At 35.9% G+C, this 25583-nt stretch overlaps 1 protein-coding gene across 8 annotated transcripts in view; it reads right to left on the reverse strand.

Annotated features, from left to right (window-relative positions):
• The window catches only part of EPS8 (EGFR pathway substrate 8, signaling adaptor), a 166466-nt gene extending 143423 nt beyond the window's left edge, over positions 1–23043 (reverse strand). For 5 of the 8 annotated variants that reach the window (XM_088798154.1, XM_088798169.1, XM_074325976.2 and 2 more), the window contains exon 1: positions 22814–22950. The gene's annotated coding sequence lies outside the window, so the exon portion shown is untranslated. Of the gene's footprint in view, positions 1–22813 lie in introns of all 8 variants that reach the window. The other 3 variants (XM_074325979.2, XM_019744787.3, XM_074325977.2) reach the window with 2 other exon arrangements.
• Positions 23044–25583: the final 2540 nt, after the last annotated feature.

Below are 25583 nucleotides of genomic sequence, written 5' to 3' on the forward strand. Positions count from 1 at the left end.
CTCTCCCATGAAACATGGCTGAACTTTTGTCCTTCATGTGTTTTGCCTTCTTGTTTTAACTTTAGAACATTTTACCACCAGTCCCTAATTCAGTTTAATTTCAGTCACATCACTTTAGTAGATTATCTGAAAAAGGAATCAATGTATCCGCATGTAAGAAACTTTGAGGAATAGTTTAGGATGCTTAAAAAAAAAATGACACAACACAAACTTAAACAGCATAAACATTTTAAGATCAGGAGAGCTGAAATGACATAAACCAACTTAATCACTTTATCATGCAGAAAAAGAGTATCTTCTTTTGGCAAGAAAAGTTCTTTTACCCTTGAATCAGCAGTGAGAAAGAGAAATGAAAATTCTCATGGGGGAAAATAGATTGTTTAAGCACATGAGAAAAGCTAGAGACACAATTATTCAAGAGTTTTTGGCAACAATAAGGGCAGGATATATTTCTCAGGTTCCCAGATGGGTTTTATGATTTTTGCTCCTATTATGAAAACAGAAAACTTTAGTCACTATAATTCAGCTCTATTGAGGATTAAATAAATTTTTGCAAACTCACCTGAGGATATTTTTAACAATGTTTGGGAAAGTAATTTCAAGCATAAGAACTTTCTTCAACTCAGTCAACACTGTTACAGGGTCGCTACAATAAGCCAGACCTAACTTTGTCATTGGACCAAAAAACAAATAAATAAATAAAAAAAACCTTGTTTTTTTTTAAAGTTACTACTCTTCAAAATTTTTTATGTATACCTCTAGTGAGATATAGCTATAAGTCAAAAAGTAGCTTCTCAGTATCAGAAATTATGTAATACATCACTCTTCAATCGATTTCAGTTATAAAATGCAGCTTTTCCACATAAATGATTTTTCCACATAACAGAGTACCTCTTAAAATAATTCTTAATTATTTTGATTATTTTTGTCTATTTGTGTATAAATTTAAAATATATTTATTATTGTAATGATGTATATATTTGTATAGTATTTTGTAAGATATTTCTTATTTAGTCATTTAAACAATCTTATTAATGCCTTTATTTTGCCAATCTTTCTACATAACATTAAATATAACAATCACTTATCTTTTTTATCCAGCTTCATTGAGATATAATTGATATATAACATTATATAAGTTTAAGGTATACAATGTGGTAATTTGATACACATATAAGTCACAAAATGATTACCACAATAACTTTAGTTAACACCTTCATGACCTCACATAATTATCATTTTTTTGGTTTGTGTGATAAAAACATTTAAGATCTATTCTTAGTAAATTTCAATTTTGTAATACTATATTATTAACTATAGTCACAATGCTGTACATTAGATTCCTACAATTTATTCATCTTATAAGAAGTCTATACCCTTTGACCTACATCTCCCCATGTCACCCAGCCCTGGGCAACCACCATTCTGTTTCTATGGTTTTGACTATTTCAGATTCCACATGTGAGATCATACAGTATTTGTCTTTCTGTGTCAGACTTAATGCCCTCAATCCATCCATGTTATCACAAATGGCAGCATTTCCTTCTTTCCACATTTTCTTTATCCAGTCATCTGTCAAGGAACACTTTGGTTATTCCCATGTCTTAGCTATTGTGAATCATGCTACAGTAAACATAGCAGTACAGATATCTCTTCAAGATCCTAATTTTACATCCTTCAATTACTTGTCCAGTAGTGTGGTTGCTGGATCATATGGTAGTTCTATTTTTATTTTTTTAAGGAACTTCCATACTATTTTCCATAATGGTTATATTAGTTAATATTTCCACCAAGAGTCACAAGCGTTCCCTTTTCTCCACATCCTCACCAACACTATCTCTTGTCTTCTTGATGATAACCATTTTAACAAACGTAAAGTAGTATCTCCTTGTGATTTTGATTTTCATTTTCCTGATTGGTGATGGTGAGCACCTTTTCATGTACATGTTAGCCATTTACATGTCTTCTTTGGGAAAATGTCTATTGGACTCCTCTGCCCATTTTTTAATCAGATTATTTGTTTGGTTTTGTTTTTGTTATTGAGTTGTATAGTTCCTTACATATATTGGATATAAACCCCTTATCATATATGGTTTAAAAATATTTTCTCCCATCCCTTATGTTGCCATTGCATTTTGTTTACTTTGCTATGCAGAAGCTTTTTAGTTTGATGTATTATCACTTGTTTATTTTTGCTTTTGTTGAGAGTGTTTTTGGTGTTATATCCAAAAACGTCAATGCCAAGACAATCGTCAAAAAGCTTTTCCCTTTATTTTCTTCTAGGTCTTTTACATTTTCAGGTCTTCCATTTTTCTGTGAAAAATGCTGTTGGAATTTTGATAGAGACTGTACTGAATCTATAAACTGCTTTGGGTGGTAAGGGCATTTTAACAATATTAATTCTTCCAATCCATGAACACTTATTCTTTCCACTTATGTATGTTCTTCAATTAATTTCATCAATGTTTTACAGTTTTCAGTATACAGGTCTTTCACCTCCTCCGTTCAATTTATTCCTAAGTATTTTATTATTTTTGATGTTGTTGTGAATGGAACTATTTCTTTTTCAGATACTTTTTTGTTAATGTATAAAAATGCAACTGATTTTTGTATGTTGATTTTGTATCCTGCAACTTTACTAAATTCATTAATTAGTTCTAACAGTTTTTCAGTGGAGTATTTAGGGTTTTCTACATATATGATTATATGTTACTATTTAGCGTTTTGCACTTCAGCTTGCAGAACTCCTTTCACCCTTTCTCATTAGGCAGGTGTAGTGATGATGAATTCCCTCAGCTGTTGTTTTTCAGGGAAAGTATTTATCTCTCCTTCATTTCTGAAGGACATCTTTACTGGGTAAAATACTATTGGTTGGCAGTTTTTTTTTTCCCTCGCAGCACTTTAAATATATCATCCCACTCTCTCCTGGCCTGCAAGATTTCTGCTGAGAAATCCGCTGATAGCTTTATGGGGTTCACTTGTATATAAGAAATTTTTTTCTTGCTGCTTTTGAAATTCTTTCTGTCTTTGATCTTAGACAGTATTTTATAATATGTCTTGGATTAAAACATTTTGGGTTGAAATTTCATGGTGAGGGGAATTATGAGATTCATGAATTTAGATGTCTAATTCTCCCCCTGTATTTGGTAAGTTCTCAGCTATTATTTCTTTAAATAAGCTTTTTGCCCCCTTTCTCCTTCTCATCTTCTTCTGGGACTTCAATAATGTGTAGATTGTTTCTCCTAATGGTATCTCATAGTAACTTAGGCTGTCTTCACTCTTTTCCACTCTTTTTTCTTTATTCTTCTCTGACTGGAATATTTTAAATGATTGGTCTCCTACCTCACAGATTCTTTCTTCTGCTTGGTCCAGTTGGATAATGATGCTCTCTATTGCATTTTTTTTTAAATTTCATTCATTGTATTCTTCAGATCCAGAATTTCCATTTTCTTAATGTATTTTTCAATTACAGTTGACATACAATATTATATTAGTTTCAGGAGTACAACATAGTGATTAGACATTTATATGATCTTAAAAAGTTATCACCCCAAAAAGTCTAGTACACATCTACACGATACATAGTTATTACAATATTATTGACTATATTCCCTATGCTGTACAATACAACCCCATGACTATTTTTGTAACTGGCAATTTGTACTTCTTAATCTGTTTCTTCCTTTTCACCCATCCTGCCAACTCCCCTCCCATCTGGCAACCATGAATTTGTTCTCTGTATCTATAAGTTTGTTTCTGTTTTATTTGTTCCTTTATTTTGTTGTTTGGATTCCACATATAAGTGAAATCATATGGTATTTTTCTTTCTCTGTCTGAATTATTTCACTTAGCAGTATACCCTCTAGGATCATCCATGTTGTCACAAATGGCAAAATTTCATTCTTTTTTTACAGCTGAGTAATCTCCCATTGTATATATGAGTATGTACCACAATTTATTTATTCATTTGTCTATCAATGGACATTTAGGTTACTTCCATATATTAGGTATTATAAACAATGGAGAAATGAAATAGGGTGAATATAGCATTTCACAGTCATGTTTGAATGTCTCCAGATCAATACCCAGAAGTAGAATTGCCAGGTCATAAGGTAGTTCTATTTTTAAGTTTTTGATGAAACTGCATATTGTTTTCTATAGTGGCTGCACCAATTTACAATCCCACCAACAGTGCATGAGGATCCCCTTTTCTTCACATCCTTGCCAACACTTGTTATTTGTTGATTTATTGACAATAGCCATTATGACAGGTGTGAGGTGATATCTCATTATGGTTTTGATTTGCATTTCCCTGATGATAGTGATGTTCAGTATCTTATTTGGCTCTTCTTTATGATTTCTATCTCTCTGTTAATCTCATTTTGTTCATGTATTATTTTCCTAATTTCATTGAATTGCCTTTTTGTGTTTTATTCAAGGTCCCTGAGCTTCCTTAACATAACTATTTTGAATTCATTTCCTGGGAAAATTGCACATCTACGTTTTGGTAAGGGGTTTACTAGAAAATTATTGTGTTCTTTTGGCAATGACATTTTTCCTTGATTTTTCATGTTCCTTCAAGTCTTGCATCGCTGTCTTTGCATTTGGAAAAAAAAAAAGCAGTCACATCCTCTAGTCTTTATTGACTGGCTTCAGGAAAGAAAACCTTCTGTTAGCCTTATTAGGGATTCTGAGGTTTTCTCAAATCTTTTCTATGGATACACCTGCTCCATACATCTTGTTATCTTTTGTGGGGGAATTCTAAAGATCGTATGCCTTCTGCACATTCTGCATAGTCAGGTCAAGTAATAGCTACCCCTTTGCCTTCCCTAGGGCTGTACTGCATGTTCAAGTTTCTGCGTGTGTGTTTTTTCTTTTGTTGTTGTTGTTGTTTTCCAACACTGAAGAGTTAAGCAGGCTTTCTCATGTGCTCTCTAGCCATCTGCAAAGATTCACTCTTGCTACTTCAGGTACATACACAGAGAGCTGGCCACAAGGTAGAGTGTGAGGGGGTTGTGTGAGGGTGAGGTATGCAGAGCTTTGGGGGTGCCTGTGGACCAACTGTAGAGATCCATAGGCGCTGCACCCCCAGAGGCTCATGGGTGGGCTTCCTGATATGGTCTACAAAGTTGTTAGTAGGAATTGTGTCCCTTTGATACATTTTGTTTTGAGCCCTGGCTGCTGTTTTCCCAACCTCTCACTGCCCCTTTGTCATGCAATTCTCAACTCAGTATTCTGGATGGGGTGAGAAAGAAGTGGCTCTCTTTGGCAGCATCCCACACCCTGGGGAAGCCAGGTACTCACACACTCTCACTATCCTCCATGGGAGAAATCATGGGCCAAGAAGTCTCTGTTGGCACTGAGCTGTGATACCTTGGAGGAAGGGTGATGCAAATAAAGTGAAACTGCTCCTGTTATCCTCAGGAATGCATGCATTCTAGGATGTTTTTTGCTCCAGTGGTGTGCTAAAACTTCCCTGCTGGACTCACAGGCTTCCACAAAGGCACTACTGACCATAAGTGATTATCAAAATCAATGTTCTTTGGGGAGAAAATGATAGAAAATGCTTATTCCACCATGATGATGATGTCACTCTTCTGCAGCCCAAGGAGCACTCACCCATTGATGCTTTGTTCAGGTTGTGGCCCACAATCATTTCTTGATGGTTATTTTATGGTTGAACATTTTAAACACTGTGGACCCTGAGAAAGAAAATACCTATTCAGAAGGGCTCCTGATGGCTAACTGGGCTCAAAAAAAAAAAAAGTCTACCAGCCATTTCTACAACGGAGCCTGTCATGCAAACTGGGACTCAGGAAGAAGCCTGCCCTAAACTGCCTGCCTCCTGCACTGAACTGCATGCCTGCCTGTCTGCACTGTGATGCTGCCATCTGAGCCAGACCTTATACAGGAGTTCCTGGAATTGTATTTCAACCAATAGGACTGAGGCTTTCCCCGTCCAATTGGAACTGCACAGCTATATCCTCCATTAGCATCTTCACTGATCAATCATAGTGGCTCCATTCTGACCAATCAGGACAGTGCCTTTTGGACCAATCAAACTGCAAGAATTTGGAGTCTTCATTTGCATGAGGACCGACCAATCAGGACCCAGGAACAGGAACTTCTGCCTATCTAAGTCAGCAACCCTCTGTCTCATAGAGCACACTTCCTTTTTCCACCAAAGACTGCATACTGCATTTCCCTACCTGGAGTTGAAACACCAAAGACACCTCACTGGAGCAGATCAGAGCAGACTGGACCTGAGTAGGTGGAGAAGATCAAAGCAGGTCTGTCTAGCCAGAGGACTGCCTTGATCCCAGGTCACCTCGCAGGTATGCTGTTCTCACAGCCATGCTGTATCATAATTGAGCTGTTTGTACTAAATAAAGTTTTCTTCTTCACCACACCCCAAACTGGGGATTCAAGTTGGTGCTGAACTGATGCCAATAACCATTGGTTGACAATATCAAGTAGCATAATGTGTTTAACAATAGTCTTAAAGTGTATTAGCACGTGAAACATATTTTTTCCCTTTCATTAAATATAGTCTGCAATGACTTGGGTTCTTTTGCTTGATATAGATGGTATATAGAGGTATGCAGTATACAATGTGTGTATATTTTTTGCTCTCTTTCTTCCTAGCCTGTCAGCTGTTCATTCACATTATTTATACACCTCTCTAGAACCTCATCATCACCTTCTATTTTCTTTCTTCCTCTTTGCTCTGGGATTAGAAAAAAAGCTAAGTAAGTTTGTTCTAAAATTTTAATGAAGAGATTTTAAATAAAGGCCTAAATATTACAGGCCTGTAATTTGAGTAGATGGACTACCATTATATAATTTTAATACTTCTTTTATGCCTCCCTCACTCCATGATTTCATTCTAGCCATGTAGGGCCACAGTATTAACATTTGCATCCCCAGTGCCTAGCATTATATATCTAGTTAAAAAAAATACATAGCTGATAAATATTCTGAATAAGTGAATTTTCAACTTTTTGACGAAGTTCAAGAGAGCATCAGGCATATGACAGTACAGTCATATGAAGGTTTAGGAAGCTTAGATTTTAGGACTAACACTGCAATTCTATGTGACTTAGGACTAATCATTTGACCTGTCTTGGTTTTACTTTCTTTACAAGTAAAATAAGACAGCTGGACTACACAATCTTTAAGTTTCTCACATATCTTATATTTTAAGATTCTTTATCATCTATTTTGATTATCTATAGCATATTTTTTCTTAAAGAATTCAGATTTCATAAGTAATTAAGACTATGAAATAAGTCACCTCCAGCTAAGTTTTGACTGGGTACTGATCTCTTATTGGCAAATCGTGTAAGTCTTCTTTTAGTGGAAAAGAGGGTTATGAAGGATGGGGGCAAGAAGCAAAAGATTCAATTTTAAAACTTTCCATATTGACCCAATTCCAGGATTTTATCTATCAATCACAGGCTCTCCAGCCAGATATAATTCGAATAGTAAATTTTACAAGATAGAAGGGATGGTAACAGTGACATGTCTTGGGCAGTTGGATGACAACCTTGAGGCATCTCTGGTACAAAATATGGAAGAATGACAAGGGATAGCAAAATAGAATGATATTGCAGACAAACTGTATTTACCTTACAATTTTACCTCCAGAATGCTCTGGGGAAAAGAGCAGGTAAAACAGTCATACAGAGAACAAATAAATCCTGCTTAGTTTTCTATCATACTTTGCTCACGTGCAGAGCGGGAGTTGGAATCTCACTAATACCAAAAGCAGTTTAAGCATTTATTCATTGAATATATATTAAAACAAAAACTAAGTACATATTGTGCACCCAGTATTGTGTTAAGGCACAAGCCAAAGATAATTCAGATGTGTTTTTTTACTTGCAAGTGTCTTTTAGAGAGAAAAACAAGTAAATAAACCATAAAATGAAATACAATTACTAGTTTAAAGTATAACAGTTGGGCACAAAAAAGGGATTATTTTTTTCTGAGACAATGTTCTTTAAGCCAACTCTAAAATGATATAGACAAGACGATGAGGTTGACAGAGAGGAAACTCCTGACAGAGGGAACAGCATGTGCAAAGTCATAGAAGAGTGAAGCTAAGTACATTCAGGGAATTGCAATTATTATGGCACCGTGGAGTACAAGAGTTGAAGAATGAGGCCTGAAAGGAAAGTAGGGGCTGTGTCACAGTCTTTGTTGTGTGCCACTATAAGGATCAACCGGACTTTATCATGAACATATGGGTAACCACTGAAGACTTTTAAGCAAAGTAGTAATATGATTAGCAATGAGGATAAGTAATAAAGGAGTGTTCTGTCAGCCATTTTGTAATAAGAATCAGTAGGATTGGTGACTGATCACTTAAAGGTGGGGAAGAGAGGTGGATAAGGAAAAGAGTCCAGAAAGATTCACAGATCATCCCTGATGTTATCATTCGATAATAGTGGCTCCATTTAGAGGAGCAGGGGGCAGAAAGAGGAGAGTGGGGTTAAGAAAAAGGCAAAAAATATATTTGGGGACATATGAAGTCTCAGGAGCCTGTGCAACATTCAGGTACAGTCAGAAATTAAAGACTAGAGCTCAGGAGAACAATAGCATCAGCTGAAGATAAAGAATTGAGAGTCAATGTTCTAACTGAAAGAGTGTGAGTTCTTGAAGTCACTTTGGAAGATAATGAAACAAAATGAGATGAAGGCTGAGAAAAGAACTGTGGAAAATTCAAAAACTTCTCAATTTGTGAGTGTTCAGATTATACACAAAACCATGAACTGAGGCCAAAAATAAATCAATGAATGAAATAAAATACTGACTCCCTGCTACCAACAGTGCCAGAGCTGGAGAAGATCATCACTTTGCAACACCTTTTAGACCAGGGGTGTCCAAACTGCGGCCCACAATCCATTGTTAATTGGCCCGCAGCAAATTCCAAAAATATATTTAGATTACTTAAATAAACCAGGTGAGGCAATACGTACTTCACCTCAAGTGAGTGGCCCGGCTGTTTGTGTATTTTACCGCATATGGCCCTTGGTGAAAAACGTTGAAAAAAGTTTGGACACCCCTGCTTTAGATACTTATTCAACCCTATGGAGCAGAGCTTCTGAATTAACATCTAAGTGCAGATGGATAACAAAGGAAACATAGGATGCAAACCAGGAAATGATAGTACCTTGGGAGCCAAAGGAAGAGAACATTCTTAAAAAAAAAAAAAAAGTGTTCATTACAAACATGCATTCATTCAGCAAATAGACAATCTACAAAGTACTAGAAACTTTAGAGGATAAATATTCAATAATGGACAAAACACAATCCATGTCCTCTAAGAGTTTATAGGCGAATGCTACAACAAAATCAACAAAGATAAAAACTAAATGTTTTCCTTTTGGCTTGGCTTTCAGAAGATTACAGATGACTTAGAGACATGAGCTCGGGCACCAGACTACAGTGGGTTCACTAATGGAAGAAAAGTAAGGAAGGGGAAACAACAGGCATAAGCTTCTCATCAAGAGTTTGAGCTGGGAACAAGATAGAAATAAGGCAGCAGCTAGAAGACATTATGAAAATCGTTTCCAGATATGCACAATACCACACCAAGAGACACAGGAACTCCAAGAGCTTACTGTATAAACACTTTGACATAGATACGTACATAAGAGAGAGAATAACATTTAAACTGACTCCATAATATATTTTATGACAAAGAAACCTAAATTATTAAAATTGATTTTTATTATTAATGATTCTGACTTCAATTTGGTTTAAGTCAAGTTGAGAACTAGAAGGTAATCATAAGGCCAAAGAATTTCAATCATCCTCAGAAGAAGAAAAATGAATGAGATACCTTGATGAATTTGGTATTCAAGGTATGCTTATTACCTGTTAAAGGGAGATGCATGAAATATTTTAGAACTGGGTTTAAGAGCTTCTTCAAGAATGCTGGAGAGGTTAGGAAACTGTTGAAGGTGGAAAGAGAGATATGATATGGTAGATGCAAATAAGTGTCCTAAGTACAAGTCCTTATTAGAAAAAAGAGTGTGATTTAAGTAAGGCTAGCTGACAAGTCTGTATCAGTTCAATTATCCCAGCAAATAAAGTTAGCACAACATATTTCAACATATTATATGAATTATATATATGAGAAGAATAAAGTTCCTGTCCATGTGTAGCTTGTATATATAGAGGCAAGATGGCAATTAGCAGTACTGGTTTCTAAAATTCTCATTTTTGTAGCAACAGTTTATAAAATTTATAACAAAGGCTGAAACCATATGTGACTTTAATAAACATAATCAATTACATGTATTCATAAAATACATAAGAGAAAAACAGTCTCATCGTATTTGAATAGTTGAGGAACTGCTACCAGAAATGCACAGATTTATTGCAGAAGAAGAGCATGGAAACAATTCCACATCTCTTACCAATATGTTCACATACTACCTTTTTCTTTAAAACAAAAAAAAGTCTTCAAAAATAACTAACTTTTAGTATGTCATCTTTTTTTTTTTTTAAATCGGATCCTCTGGTAATGATTTGTTTGAGACACATATAAGAAGGAATAGCCAAAATGAGGAAATAATAAATTAAGCTTTCTTTCCGAACAAAAGTGCTTCTAAGTTATTGATTTGGCAAAACTGCAGAAATGGATTTATAGATCTACCTTTATATCCCTCCTTCTCTCCCCAACCTCCCAACACATATACAAGCCTAGTGTTATTTAAGCTAACAGCATACAGCTATAACTCTCCAGGTAAATAGCAGAGCTTGGAAAATTAGGTCACGAGGTTGCCACGGGGACTCCGATCATCTGTTTGGAAAGTTTGTATGATTTCCTCCTCCCTGTGATTCCATTATATAATATCCAATAGGCAAGTTAAGGGAAAGGTCAGCAAGGCTTTCTATGAAAGCTACAAAAATATTTGGTTCAAATCACTAAGAATGTGGGAATACTCAGGCACTCTTATCCTTCTACAGTCAACATAGTAATCAATGGGTTGATAAGTATTTACTCAGAACCTTCTTTGTGCACAAAAATGATTCTTTTTTCAGTTCAGTGCCACTCATGGTCGAACCCACACATGCTGACTTACTATTTAAAAGCAATTCTTGATCCTGTTTCCAAACAAATAAGGTCTTTACAATGCAAATAAAAAAGTTTTGTTTTTGTGTTGTTGTTTTTTTGTTTTGTTGTGTTGTTGCTTTTTTTGAAATAGATAGTTATGAATCTTTCATTCATAGTAGCTAACCAGAAACACATGAGCCAAACACATTGTGGGATCATATCAATTGTGTGTAATCTGAGAGGTGCGTAAGGAAGCACTTGGTCCACTAAGGGAGGAGTCGTCCACATTTTTCTTTCTTGTAAGTACGGAACAGTGCAAGGCAATGTTGCTTCATATGGCAGTCTTAAAGTTACCCAAATTCCAAATTCAAGATAAGAGATATTTCCCATCGCTACAGATTAACACTTTACAATCAGGCTGAGGTCTTTAGTATGACTCCGTTTTATTGATAATGGCTTCTTCATTCCTAAAAGTTTCAATCTGATTTGACCTTAAATAGACCTTAATAGCTGAAAATCTTTCAAAGGGAGTACTGGTAAACTGTAATTTTTCCCAAAGTTTTTCATAAATAACAAATGTTTCTTTGTGGAATCATTGTAAAATTATACAGAATTTGGAAGCTGACTTCTTTATAAATCCACAGTATCAGTATATGTAAAAAATTATAACACAAAATGTGAGTATCTTCACTCAATTAGAAATTAAAGAGAAGGAAGGAGGGAGGGGAAGTGGGAGAAAGGGAAAGAGGGAGAGACCAGAAAGGTTATTCCTTATTTTCCACAATTTTGACAGTTTACCTAGAATTTGATGCTTTTTTTAAGTTTTTATGCTTCTTTTAATTTGGGCTTCCACCATCATGCACTCAAATAAGGATAAGAACCTTGTCTCTCTTGTTAATTACAGTATCTTCATTATTTAGTAATATGTTTAGCACTTACCAGGCACTTATTTAATATTTCTCTATTGACAAATTTCATTAACTGAAAAAAAATAGTTTCCATTAAATAAAGCGGTATATGTCCAGGACTGTTGGATCAAGAAATTAGATAGGGCTGAATTAAGCCAAAGGGCCTGCCATTGGTTGAGCCAAATCTCTAATCTCACACAACTATGCCATATATGCACATCACAAGAAGGATCACTGGAGAAAGTTAAAATGGATCAAACAAGATCTATCACCACTACAACAAACAATAAATACCCTCACATACAAAGAGTAGTTAAATACGTATTTTATTGCATTCCATATGCATTTGTGTACACATTCCTCTTCTACAATTTTCCTCTTAAAGAAATTTTACTTTAATATTATCTATCCCGGTAATTGCTATAGGTGAGAGCAGTAACAAACATTTAGTAAGAGTATTAGAGAGGGGAAAAATAGGATGTTGAAATGATCACAGCTAAAAGCTTTTAAAAGTTCTTTCAGAAAAAAAAAAAAAAATCACTCTTAGCTGAATTAGTTTCTTTGGCCTTAAAAATTATGCCATGTTCTCACATCAATTTCTTGCAAAAATCTAGACTCCTGTCCTCCTTTGGAAGAGAGAAAAACTCAGCGGGTGTGGATCAGTACCTAATCTAAAATGCTTCCCCCCAAATTCACACATGCTCTCTCACACATGCAACTAGATCAGCTTCCATGGATAGCAAGCATTTGTTTCCCTAATGTCTAAAATCCAATTAATGTCCACATTAGCCTAAGAAAATCAATGTTAGCTAGAACAATCTGCCTGTTAGATCTTTCAAGAATAAGACTTTCCATATTTGGAGCCCAAGGCCTTTTATTTTGTATATATTTATTGAGTAAATATTTAATATATACTTCTATCAAATAATATATTTTTCTTTACAGTATGTACGAGTATAATCAAAGTTCCTCATATGTAGCTCATGAACAGCACCGTTAGTGCTAAACATGGCTTTACAACACAATATGGAATTGTACACTTGAAACCTATGTAATTTTACTAACCATTGTCACCCCAATAAATTTAATCTTTAAAAAATGGCTTTATAGGTTCCTTAGAAATATTAGTGTTTCTACTTTTGCTACCACCAAACTATTTCTATTATCTACCAGATACTATCACAACTAGTATTCCCTATCATTTTACCATTTTATCCCTTCGTTTGGAATTTTTCAGTTTGATTATATAAATGCCATTGAAAATCATAAATATACACAAAATATAATTGGTAGCCACTGGGTTAAATTATCCCATATTTTCAAGTCTTCTATTCTGTAGTACAGTGATAGTTCATTAATTCACTCTTCAAATATTCTATTAACTACCTGGCAGAGAGAGAAAATGGAAATAATTATAGGTAACAGATACAGGTGGGTGGGGAGGAGGTAAGATGAAGAGACTTTCATTCCTGTTCGAAGACCTTTTAGCAGACCATGGAGTACGCCGTATAAAGTTATTTTTTGTATTGTATGACTTCACTCGAGATAGATTTGAATTCAAATTCTAAAATTCCCTACAGTGTTAAGGGGCTCATATAAAACATTAAAAAAAAAAAAGTGAGTAGCACAAATTCTAATATACAAATAAAACCATGGTAGATCTTTTTTAATTAGCACAAAAACTAAATAGTGTTAAGATATATTCCATAAAGTTAATCACTGTTAATGTATTTACTCTGGACAAGATTTAATTATCTTCATAATGAGACTTCACTGATTCCAAAATAATTTACTTACACTATCCAAACAAGATGAAGGTGTTCTCCCCATCTTATTGTATCTACAATTATCCCTTAGTTTTAAACCCTCTGGCAGCCTAAACTTAACGTTCACTGTCATAACCATCATGAATGTGTCTTTCATTCAGATTTCACTCTCCGTGACTGAGATCTCACCAGGCAGTTAGAGTTAGAACAGTAACTGGAAAGACAGCAAAGCTATGAAAGATACATTAGCAACTAAAGTTGTCTGAGGTTGAAAAAAGCTGTCAGACATCAGGGCTAGAGAGGATGGGGCGAAGCAGGAAGGAGGGAAGCAGGATGGAGAAGGGGTGCCGAGGGAAAACCCACATGGTCATTTATTTGCTTCAAGATTTTTATAAGACTATTTTCTTCATGAGACCAGGGAAAGTAGCAAGACTTAAGATAGTGTGGAAAAATGTGAAATATGGCCAAGTGCATGGATGTTGCAGTAAAAGTGTTGCTTAAACTTTTTGTTTCAATACTTTGGATTTAAAAATAGGAAAATTAAAACAATATGAAAAGAAAAGATGCTTTGAACACTTTATTCTGTAATTCTACAAAGATAGCAAATATACTAACATACATAAAACATAGAACTGATTATTCCTAAATTTAAATGAAGTCATAATTTTTTATACAATTCTTTATACACTGTTGCTTAGGTTTGGCTATCATTGTTATTCATTTAAAAAAAGAGATCAGACTTTATGCAAATCTGTGAATTAATGTACGTTAAAATCTTTGGAAGGTCATTTTCCTTAATAATTAAAAATACCCTCTTTAATATACACCTTCAGGAACACATATGAATTCGACACCTTTACATGCATGAGTATCATGTGAATAATGCTACAAGATTTGGCGCAATGACTAGATTTTTATCAGAGAAAGAATTCCATTGCTTTTAAATTATTCAGAATCTAACAAGGCCCCACCAAAGAGCTAAATAAAAGAACTACCAACAAAATTAATGTTGTCGCTTGACTAAAATGATCCTGAGATGTTAAAAAAAAATTAACAGTAGTTATAATATTCAGTACTGAAAATAAACAGATTATATACATCAGAAGTTTTGATAATGTACAGAAACACACTAAAGTAATAAAGACAACTCGATAAAGGCTTCTAAATCAATATTTCCAGATTAAAGAGTAATATTTTTAAATCTCAATATATAGTTAGTCAGAAAACAGTTAAAGTGTTGAAAATACACTGGAAAGAGAAATTTGAGATTACTTACACACACACATACAAACACAAACTGAGGGTGCTGGTATGGCGGCGCGTGGGGGAATCTACAAGGATACAGTAATGTTCTTTCTTCCACTTATGAAAGTTCAATATATCTACCCTCTCTATTACCACTAGTATATCTTTCGTCAAATTTCAAAGTCAACATACTCAAAACCATCTTATTATATCTTCATGTCTAAAATTTCCGTTAACTTCAAATGTAAAAATCATTGTAGATTATTAAATTGTATTCAGTGTCTTTTCAAAAGCGACAAATTTCACACATACTTTTCTTTACAGATTTGTTTTGCCAGTTGTACTTTTTAAAATATTTTATTTTCTAGAGAAAAACAGATACAACTACAATATTACAAAACATTACAAATATTAGCATCAACAGAAAAAAAATAGTGTTTGATAGTCACAAACATATTTCAGACAATGGAAACATCCTATTGTTGCAACTACACCAGTAAATATATCAATAATATAATAGTAATACATATATTTCAAGAATAAGAAATTCAAGTGGTAATATTCTAACAGATATTCTAATTGTGTTAATAAAATTTTCTAAATAAAATTAAATTCATATCGACTTCATTAAAAGACTTAAAAAGTTCTCCCCTTGCTTTAAATTTAACCTCTCTTCCTTTTGTTGATCTTCAATTTTCTATTTTTTGTTTCCTTTTTTTCTTCTCCCCTTACGTTAAAAACACAATTTTTCAACTGTAGAACTCTGACCTTTTATCAAGCACATAATTCATTCACTAACACATTATTTTAGTACATTCCTAAGGGTTATGTTTCAGGTTGTGATCAGAAACTGTTCATGGTTCTTAGAATTCTGAATTGGCTCAATTAGGACTAGATTGTGCCTTTGCGGGATGTTACATTCTAATGTTGCTATGCTACAAAATATAAGCATGGTCTGAGACAGGACCTCTGATTTCACCCCAAAATACACAAGTCCTCTTTCTTAATAAAATCACTTGAGTAGTACAGGACTGAAAAAGAACACAAGAATTTATTTAATACATAAATGACTATATTCAGAAAGTCATATGATTAGGAGATTCACGCAATTCTTAAAACAGGTATGATATTGTTATTCTCTCCTCCTACAATGTAATGAATACTCTATTGTATTACTCATAAAAATTAAAAACAACTGGTTATTCAGTTCTTTCTAATAATCCTTTAGACTCTATGAGATTGTGCAGAATTTCCCACCACTCCCATCATGTCCACCCATTCTGCCCACACCTCAAACGTATTCATCTTTCTGCCTGGAATACCCTACAGTCCCACCTCACACTCTCAGTCTGGGCCTCAAAAATTCATCCTATAACACTCAAATGTCACATCCTACAGTAAAGACTTTTCTGACGCCTTCAGTCACAGTGAGCCTCTCCCTTCATCTATGTGCTGGGATATACATACATTTCTTTTTCATTTAACCTACCGCAAACGACTGTGTCAAGGAGTTACTATCATTGTTTCCATTTCTTAGTTATGAAATCTAAGGCAGATAAGGTCTCTCTGACTTCAGAGACAAGTCACTTTATGTTTATGATCCTATTTCTTACCACTAACATGGAAATAAGGAGACATGCCTTAAAGAGCTCTTATAAGAGTTAAAAGAAATCATGTATATAACACTCATCCACACCATAGGAATTGTTTTATTATGTGATATCTCTCTGGATACTTATTGAAGGCTGCTGGTTCTACCTGTAGTGTAACAACAAATACCTCTGGCCCCAATGTCAATAACACAAAGTGCTTATCAAAAGAAAGGTACTTGAAAAAAACCACTTGTTGCAAGAGTAGTGACATGGGATAAGATTCAAGACCATATAATTAAGGCTCAAGTTTCTAGATGGCACATACATCATCTGCCTCTTCTCAGTATACGCCCTGCAAATCCCCTATTTCAGATCCTCATTGTGAAAAAGAAATCTTTATTATTTCCTATGGTTAGATCCAAAAGAAATGACAGATGTTAATCTGCATTAATAATTCCATTTTCCACAAAGAAAAATCTGAGTTAGTGAGGAAGAGGGAAATGAATTATTTGGCACTCAATATCTGTTGGTTCCACATCCACTGATTCAACCAACAGTGGGTCAAAAATATTCAGGAAAAAAAAAGTTACGTTGTTGCTGACATTTACTATGTAATTAGGTCTAAAATAGTTGCTTCTGTATTGAACATGTACAGGCTTTTCTTCTTGTCATTATTCCCTAAACAATACAGTATAACAACTATTTATATAGCATTTACATTGTATTAGCTATCATAAGTAATCTAGAAATGATTTAACGTATACAGGAAGATGTGTGCAGGTTATATGCTATGTCATTTTATAAAAGAGACTTGAGCATTCTCAAATTTTGATATCCCTTGGGGGATCCTAGAACCAATCTCTTGCAGATACAGAGGTACGACTGTACGTATAACATACAAGAACCAATCTCAACACACAGTCTATGTGTAGTATTCATTTTAATTTCTAAGTCATTTCTCAACTGTTTCTTTCAACCAATTTTGTACAAAATAAAATAAAATAGAAACACTTGCCTTTCAATCTTAAAGCTAATTTATAATCTGACTTAAAAATCGCATTTACTTGGTACTGGTACAACGGGAAATCCATAGGCAAAAAAGTAAATTTAGACACAGACCTTATACCTTTTACAAAAATTAACTAAAAATGTATCATAGAACTAAATGCAAAATGTAAAACTATAGACCTTCTAGGGAAAATGAAAAGGATAAAATCTAGGTGGTCCTGAGTTTGGCAATGAGTTTTTAAATACAACACCAAAATTCTATGTATGAAATTCATAAGTTGGCCTTTATTTAAAAAACTAGCTCTGAAAAAATCAGTGTTGAAAGACTAAAAAGACAGGTCAGACTGGAAGGAAAACATTTGCAAAACACTTACCTGGTAGAGTGCTTGTATCAAAAAAGATATAGGAAGAATTCTTAAAACTCAACAATTAAGAAAAATAGGCAAAAGTTCAGAACAGACATTTCACCAAAGAAAATATACAAATAGGAAATAGATATGAAAAGATGCTTGACATCAAATGTCATTAAGAAATGGCAAATTAAAGCAATAATGAGATATTACACCTATTAGAATGCATACAATTCAAAACACTGACAACATCAAATGCTGACCAGGATGAGGAGCAATAGGAACTCTCATTCATTGCTGGTGGCAAGGCAGAATGGTAGTCACTCTAGAAAACTGTTTGGCAATATCTTACAAAGTTAACCATAATCTTACCATAGGATCCAACAATCACATTCCTAGGTATTTAAACAACTGAATTGAAAACTTATGTCTACACAAAATCTTGCCCACAAATATTGTTAGCAGCTTTATTCATAGTTGCCAAAAACTGGACAAAACCAAGATGTTCTTCAATAGATGAATAGATATACAAATCTATTAAGTGATAAAAAGTAAAATGAAATATTAAGTGATAAAAAGTAATCAGCTATCAAACTACAAGAAAATCTCAATGAATCTTAGATGCATATTGCTAAGTGAAAGAAGCCAATCTGACAAGGCTGTGTGATTCCAATTATATGACATCTGGAAAAGGGCAAACTATAGAGACAGTAAAAACAAATCAGTGGTTGCCAGGGGAAGAGGGTTGCCAGAGGAAGCAAAGGGGATTTTTAATGTGTTGAAGTTATTCTGTATGATACTTTGATATTATAATAATGGATACATTAAATTATGCATTTGTAAAAATCCATAGAACTTTACAGAACAAAGAGGGAACCTTAATGTATTCAAATTTTAAAAAATCATTTAGAAGGTCAGGGAATCCCAGGATGAAATGCAGATTTCTGCAATAACCTCACTAAAGGGGATAGAAGGAAAGGTAGTGATCTGTGAGACTAAAAGCAAAAGAAAGTGCACATAAGCACTGTACTCTAATTGATAAAGTTGTTTTCCATTCTCCATAAAGGGAGTACAGGCTAATAATTTCAGTAATGCAATTAAAAAATTAAGTAAATGGATGGCAGATGGTGGGAGCCAGGTTTCTTCTCGCTGTTGGAGTAAGTTTACAGATAAGGAAGGAGAGAAAGGCAGAGTTATATAGGTGGTAATGGATTAGGTAGTGTAAGAGACATCCACATGAACTCATATTTGGCTTAATATGATACGCATGGTTACATAGAGAAATACGTGTGTATATATACATAGGTTTGTATACACATGTGTCTTTCCTGCTGTCAAATGAGAGGGCCTGGAAGCAATGACACCATAGTAGCAACTTGAACACCTAGCACCCACATCTTGGTTTCTAATACCATTTCCCAAGAAAATGAACCAGATTCTTTCTGGCTGAATCTTGGACTGGGGAGGAAATGGAAATATATAAGAGGAGCCTGGAACATCTTTTAACGCTAGAAAGTAAGGAAGTTAACAACAACAAAAAACACAACTCAATTATGGAGCCAACTGAAAGAGCTCCCAATGAACAAAGCTGAAACAATTTAAGCAACAAACAGTATAGGATTATAATCCAAAGTGTAATGTGCGTGTGTGTGTGTATACACAAAGGTATATATAGGTATATCCATGAGTCCAGATCGATATAAGTAAATGATTCAGTAAATAAATGGAGAGAAGAGACAAATCTGCCACGCAGAAGAATTCCAAATAATTTACATAGATACTGCACACTCAAGAAGGAGAAGCATAACTCTCCACTCCTTAAGCACGGGCTGTGCAAAGGGACTTCTATCTAAAAGTACAGCCTGAGAACAAAGAAAAGAGTAACTTTTCCATGCAGAAACCCAACAAACACTACCTCGGCCAGGTGATCAATATCAACAGTGATAAATCATGTCGATAGTATGTACCCTTTATATGATGTGATAAAAATAGCACTTGACCTCTGTGATCTTCCCCAAAACTCAAAAAATCAGTCAGATCAAGAGAAAAACATTAGACTAATTCCAATAAAGGAACCTTCTGAAAAATACCTAACCAGTACAACTCGCAACTGTGAAGGTCATCAAAAACAAAGAAAGTCTAACAAACTGTCACAGCCAAGAGGAGCCTAAGGAGTCACGACAACTAAGTGTAATACAATATCCTACATGGTACGATCCTGGAACAGAAAAAAAGGACATTAGATTAAAAACTAAGGAAATCTAAATAAAGTATAAACTTTAGTTAGCACCAATACTGGTTCATTAATTTTAACAAATACTAACGTAAGATGTTAATAAGAAGGGAAACTGAGTATGGGGGTATACAAGAAGTCACTGTACTAATTTTACATTTTTTCTGCAAATCTAAAGCTGATCTAAAAAATAAAATATATGTGTAAAAAATCTCATTTAAGAATGTACCTAAAAAACACTGAAGAAGCTGTATAGTGAAGCACTGAGGAACTTCACACCTTCCCTGCATATATTAAACTTAAAATGTTTACAACTATTCGGTTACAGGATTTTTCTTAAGAAAATATTTTCAATCACTAACAGCTGCAAACAATTTCATGCAGTAATTCCCAGCAGGGCTATATTATAGCTGAAGTACTTTAACTAAAATTCCACTTTTTCCTCTTATGTACCATTGCAGATGTCTGAAAGTTTGTAACCTATCATTAACTGAAGTTGTTTTCTGATGATCTAAATAACTACCAAATATGTTTACTACAACTCAGAAAAGCTAACCTATATTTTATATAAATCAAATCAGTGCTAAAATATTCATCCAACAAATGTCAAGCATCTAAAGAGAGAACTTGAAAAAAAATTATTATCTTTTATTTTAGATACTATATTTTCTTACATAAACCATGGTTCAAGTGAGCTGCTGCAGAATTAATAGAGAAAGAAGAAAAAGTAGTGGTGAACGTGTGCGTAGTATAGTGTAAGAAAAGGCTAGGACTAGGATTTTAAAATGTAGCAAATAAAAATATTAAAAGCAAAAAATAGAAAATAGGACTGATATCTGAAAAGTATCAGCATAGATAAAAAATTGAAAGCAAGAAAAGCTAGAAATAAAAACACCATGAAATCTTTACATTTGATTAACAAGCAAAGTGTTCAAAATTAACCATTAGATTCCTCACAGGGAACAAACAAGAATGAATTATTTTGAAAATACATCACCCTAAATACCACTTAATTTTAAGTATTCCCCCACTACTAATAAAGGGCTGAAAATTGCTATCTAATAATATTGAATGACATTGGAAAGTAGGAGGAAAGAAAGATTTCAAAGAGAATGTACCAACTATTATAAAAAGTTATTATTTCAGAATAGTGGACTTAAAGGCAAGTTTTCTTTTTTTCTGTCGTGTAGTGAATAACTTGTGGAATTTTAAGAAGTCTTAATCTATGAATTCTGCACTAAAGGCGTTCTATAATATGTCATTACATTTGTGATACATTCTAGCCTACCCTTTACCAGCCAAGTCTATAAAATGCATTATTTTTCAAATTGTAAGTAAAAGTGTGAACCCATGAGCAAAAATTTTCCAGACAAGCAACTCCAAGTCAAATAGAAAATCTATCCTAGGTGACTGGGGATGACATTGACTTTAATTTCAACGACCACATGATCTAAATTACTAGTGTACACTTTCCAAAACCCAAGTCCCTGTAAAAGAATGGTATCCATTCACTGGAAATAAATTAGAAGCAGTACGCAACACTGTTGCTTTGTTGTTATATACATATACATAAAGAAGACTTCTGGAAATCCTTTCTCTCCTATCTCCCCAAAATAACAAAGCCAAAATCAAAGTATTCACGTACATCTGGAACCAAGTTTTACCTGAACTCGTAAGATATTTGCTATTCCTCTTATTAGCTGAGGCAAGAACTGAAGCCTTTAAAAGCAAAGCAACAATATATTTCATTGAAATATATTGTGTAAAGGAGGATTCCAATTCCTAATGCTCTACCGCCCTAGACATTCATAGATTTCAAATGATAATACCACTGCGTCCTACCCCCAACGAGATTCCAGCAGTATTCTGGGTACTCAGGGAAAGGAAGGATTTGAGAAACAATGAAAAGGAGGCGAACGATCGGTGCAAAGAATCTGCCTACAGGTAGTCCTTGAAAGCAAAGTAAAGAGAGTGAGCTTAGGAGGCGCAAGCAGAGTCTACATGGGTGGGGAAATACGCTCAAAAGGCGTTAACTGACAGAGACACCAGACAGGCCCTCTTCCCAAAAGTACCATGATGAGTAGTAAAGTGGAGCGAGCCAAGAAAGTCAACAGGAATTAGAAGTGACAACTCATCAAAAATAATGAGCTATACTAATTTGAGGACATATGCGATGGTGGGACCTTGCCCCAGAGTGTCAATTTGAAAAGACCTCCCCCAAATGGGGGTGGGGAGGATAGCGCTGGAAACCCCAAGTCTAAGATAAGCGGTGAGAAGAATACTCGTTATGTGGTCGCCCCACCGCCCAGATAAGCGCAGGTGTATCTGCGGAAGCTCAGGTTACCAGGAAATATCACAGGGACACTGGGAATCTTCTCTGCCCACCTCTCCCGGAGCCCGCGGTGCGGCGGGCGGCGCCGGGCGGGCGGCGGAGGGTGGACACCGGCTCGGGGAGCAGCAGGACCGGCGCGCGGACGCGCACACCTGGCTCTCCCGACACCAGTTGAAAGCAGTCAAAGTGAATGAAGGCGGACGCGGCGCCTGGCACCGTTCCACCCAAGCACACAAAGGCGGATTTTTAAAATCGAGGGAGAGTTCAAACCTTCGGACCCCGGCGGGCGCCTTTCGCCGAGGGGCTCTTACCTCGATCCGCCTTCGGGGCCGCGGCTTTCCCTGGAGGCGCCTCCAGCCCAGACGAGGCAGGAGGTGGCCAGGAGAAAGCCTCCGATCTGGCCGGCCGGCGCCCTCCCGGAGCTCCGCGAGCCGCCAAGCCGCTGTCTGCGCCCAGTTGCCGAGAAGCGACCTCCCCGGCGAGCACAGCGCACACCGAGCGCTCCCCGACACCGCCTCGCCTGCCGCAGCCTGTGAAGTCTGGCTCTGCCCGCCCGCTAGCCCGCTCACCAGCTCCCAGCCAGAGCCGGCCGCGCGCCGCGCATGCCCAGTATCCTTGTGAGGAGGGAGCGAGCGAGCGCGCGCGAACGCGCCCTGCGGCCAGGAGCGAACTCCGCTCTCCGGGTCTTGCCTGCAGCCGAGCCCCGGAGTATCTGGTCGACCCCCAGCGCTTGGAGGCAAACAGGCTGGTGGGACCCTGTGGGCGGGAGACGGGCCGGAGCAAAGGAGGCAGGGCACCGCGCCCAGTTATCAAGACTGCGATCAAAGCCGGACCAAGGTTGCGGGCAGCCTACAGGTTTTCCAGAAGTGCCCTAGCAGGACTGACTAGCAGCTGGGAGACACGGATAGAGAGGTTCGCCCCCGGGCAAGATTTGATGCCCGGGGTCCTGGTGCACAACTCAAGGACACTGTTCTGTGGGCTGTAAGCCCATAGGACCCGCCAGCTTTCATCTTGCTTCTGGGGCCCTCCAACCTATTTCACCACTTTTGTGGCTGCCCTCTTTTTTGTCTCCTCAACTCATGCTGTAAACTGGTGGCATCCAAGGGCCTCCATTCGGTCCCTGGGAGTTTCCAAACTTCCTGTCCTTAGTTCCAGCCAGCAAGTCCAGACCCGCTTCACACCTGACCTGGATCACATTTTTCACGTCGCTCTTGCCAAGAGTTTGATGTGGTTTGAAGTAGTGGAAGCTTCTTTCAGTTAGTGCCTCAGTTGGTAACTTAACCAACCCTGTAACATTTGCCTCCTCCCTGAGTAACTCACCGAACCACTAAATGAGAAGTCTCTGATCTATGAACATTGTAATTTTTTTTACTGTTAAAACACTTCATTCCTCAAAGCTATGCTCCCCTCCTGTGCTAACTTTTCAAAAGTCAATTGACTTCCAGAAGTCAACGAAAGACTATAAAGTTGATTAAAATAAATTGGACCTGCTTGTTTTGTGAAACAAGGAAAAAACAGTGAGGGGAAAGGAGATTTCAGGCCAAAGTGGAAATGAAAGCCATTATGCTAAAAGTTGGGATAGGTCTTAAGTCCAGTCCCCTATCTTAAATAGGAATCCTCTCTCCAATATTCCCTCCACACCACCTTTCACTTGAATCTTCCCATTGTTGGAAATCTCCACTTTTTATCAATTTATGTATAATCATGATTATTTATTGAATATTTACCTATGCCAGGAACTAAGCACTTTTTATATATTATTTCTAATCCTTAAAATGAGATAGAGCTTATTATACCTATTTAGCATGTTAGGAAAATGAAGCTCCGAAGTTTCATTCCTTTTGCTAAAGCCAATGCTGACGTCAAATTTAAAATTTAGATCTGCTTAACTCTAAAGCCTACATCATTTGATTTGTGAAGATCAAATTAACTTCTTTGAACTTGTATGACTGGTGCGGCTTCTGGTCCTATAAGATCTGGTCGGAGGCGGTGTCAGGGAGCGCTCAGTCTGCGCTGTGCTCGGCGGGGAGGTCGCTTCTCGGCATCCACACAAAATTAATCTTTCTTTATAGACTTTGAAAGCCTTGAAATATTTCAAGCAAACTGTTAAGTAGCTACCAGAAGACCTGCTAATACTTCTCTCTTCTTCAAAATCTCTGGTTCTTTTCACTATTCCTCAAATGGCATGGTGAGCCCTTCTAACTGCAGTCTTTTCCCTGCTCTGAATGTGATTTAATTTTTCATTCTCCTTAAATTGTACACTCAGAAAGAAACACAATATTCAAATACAGTGTACCAAGAATTAAGTCATGGACTGATCAGTAGCTCCTTTGATCAAGCATACTCTGCCAATAAGGCATCTCAAACCTACATTAATTAGGTTTTTCTTTTAGCAAACATATTACCTAGAATCAAAAAAAAAAAAAAAAAAAAAAATCCCAGTCTATTACACACGGACTACAATTAAATCATGCCTTCCACCTTACATAGTCTATACTTCTATAATTCTATATGTTTAAACATAATATTTTTCTTTTATCTTTATTAAATCACATCTTGTTTGTTTTAGGACATAGTTTCAGATAAAGAAATGTTATAGTAGTGATCACTTTTACACTTACAATATCTGTAAATTTAATGAACATGCCTTCTTTGTTTCCACGTAGATCTAATTAAAAAAAACAAAAACATAACGTAAAACAGGATTAGATAAGAGCCTTACAGCCCACCATCCAAAATTGTTTCCAAGAATACAATCAGTGATTAACCGACACTTCCAGATCAAACACTTTAGTTCATGTAATCATACTATAATGATTTCATGAAAGTTTTTCTAGATGCTTTGCTGAAATAAAAATGCATTGTCTCTAGCATCACTAAATCTACCAGTCCAAGTAATTATTTAAAAAAAAAAAAAGAGCAAAGCTAGTTAAACAGGATCTGTTTAAAATTAACCTGTTCTGGTATCAGTGATCCTCTGTACCCTCTTTTCTAAGTGCTTAAAACTATTGCTAATAATCTTTTATACTTTTGTTAAGAATCAATGTCAAACTTATTTAGTTATAGTGTCACCTATAGTGT

The sequence above is a fragment of the Rhinolophus sinicus genome, chromosome 1 (assembly GCF_057876585.1).
Source record: "Rhinolophus sinicus isolate RSI-liver-muscle chromosome 1, RSI-T2T, whole genome shotgun sequence".
Taxonomy (NCBI): domain Eukaryota; kingdom Metazoa; phylum Chordata; class Mammalia; order Chiroptera; family Rhinolophidae; genus Rhinolophus; species Rhinolophus sinicus.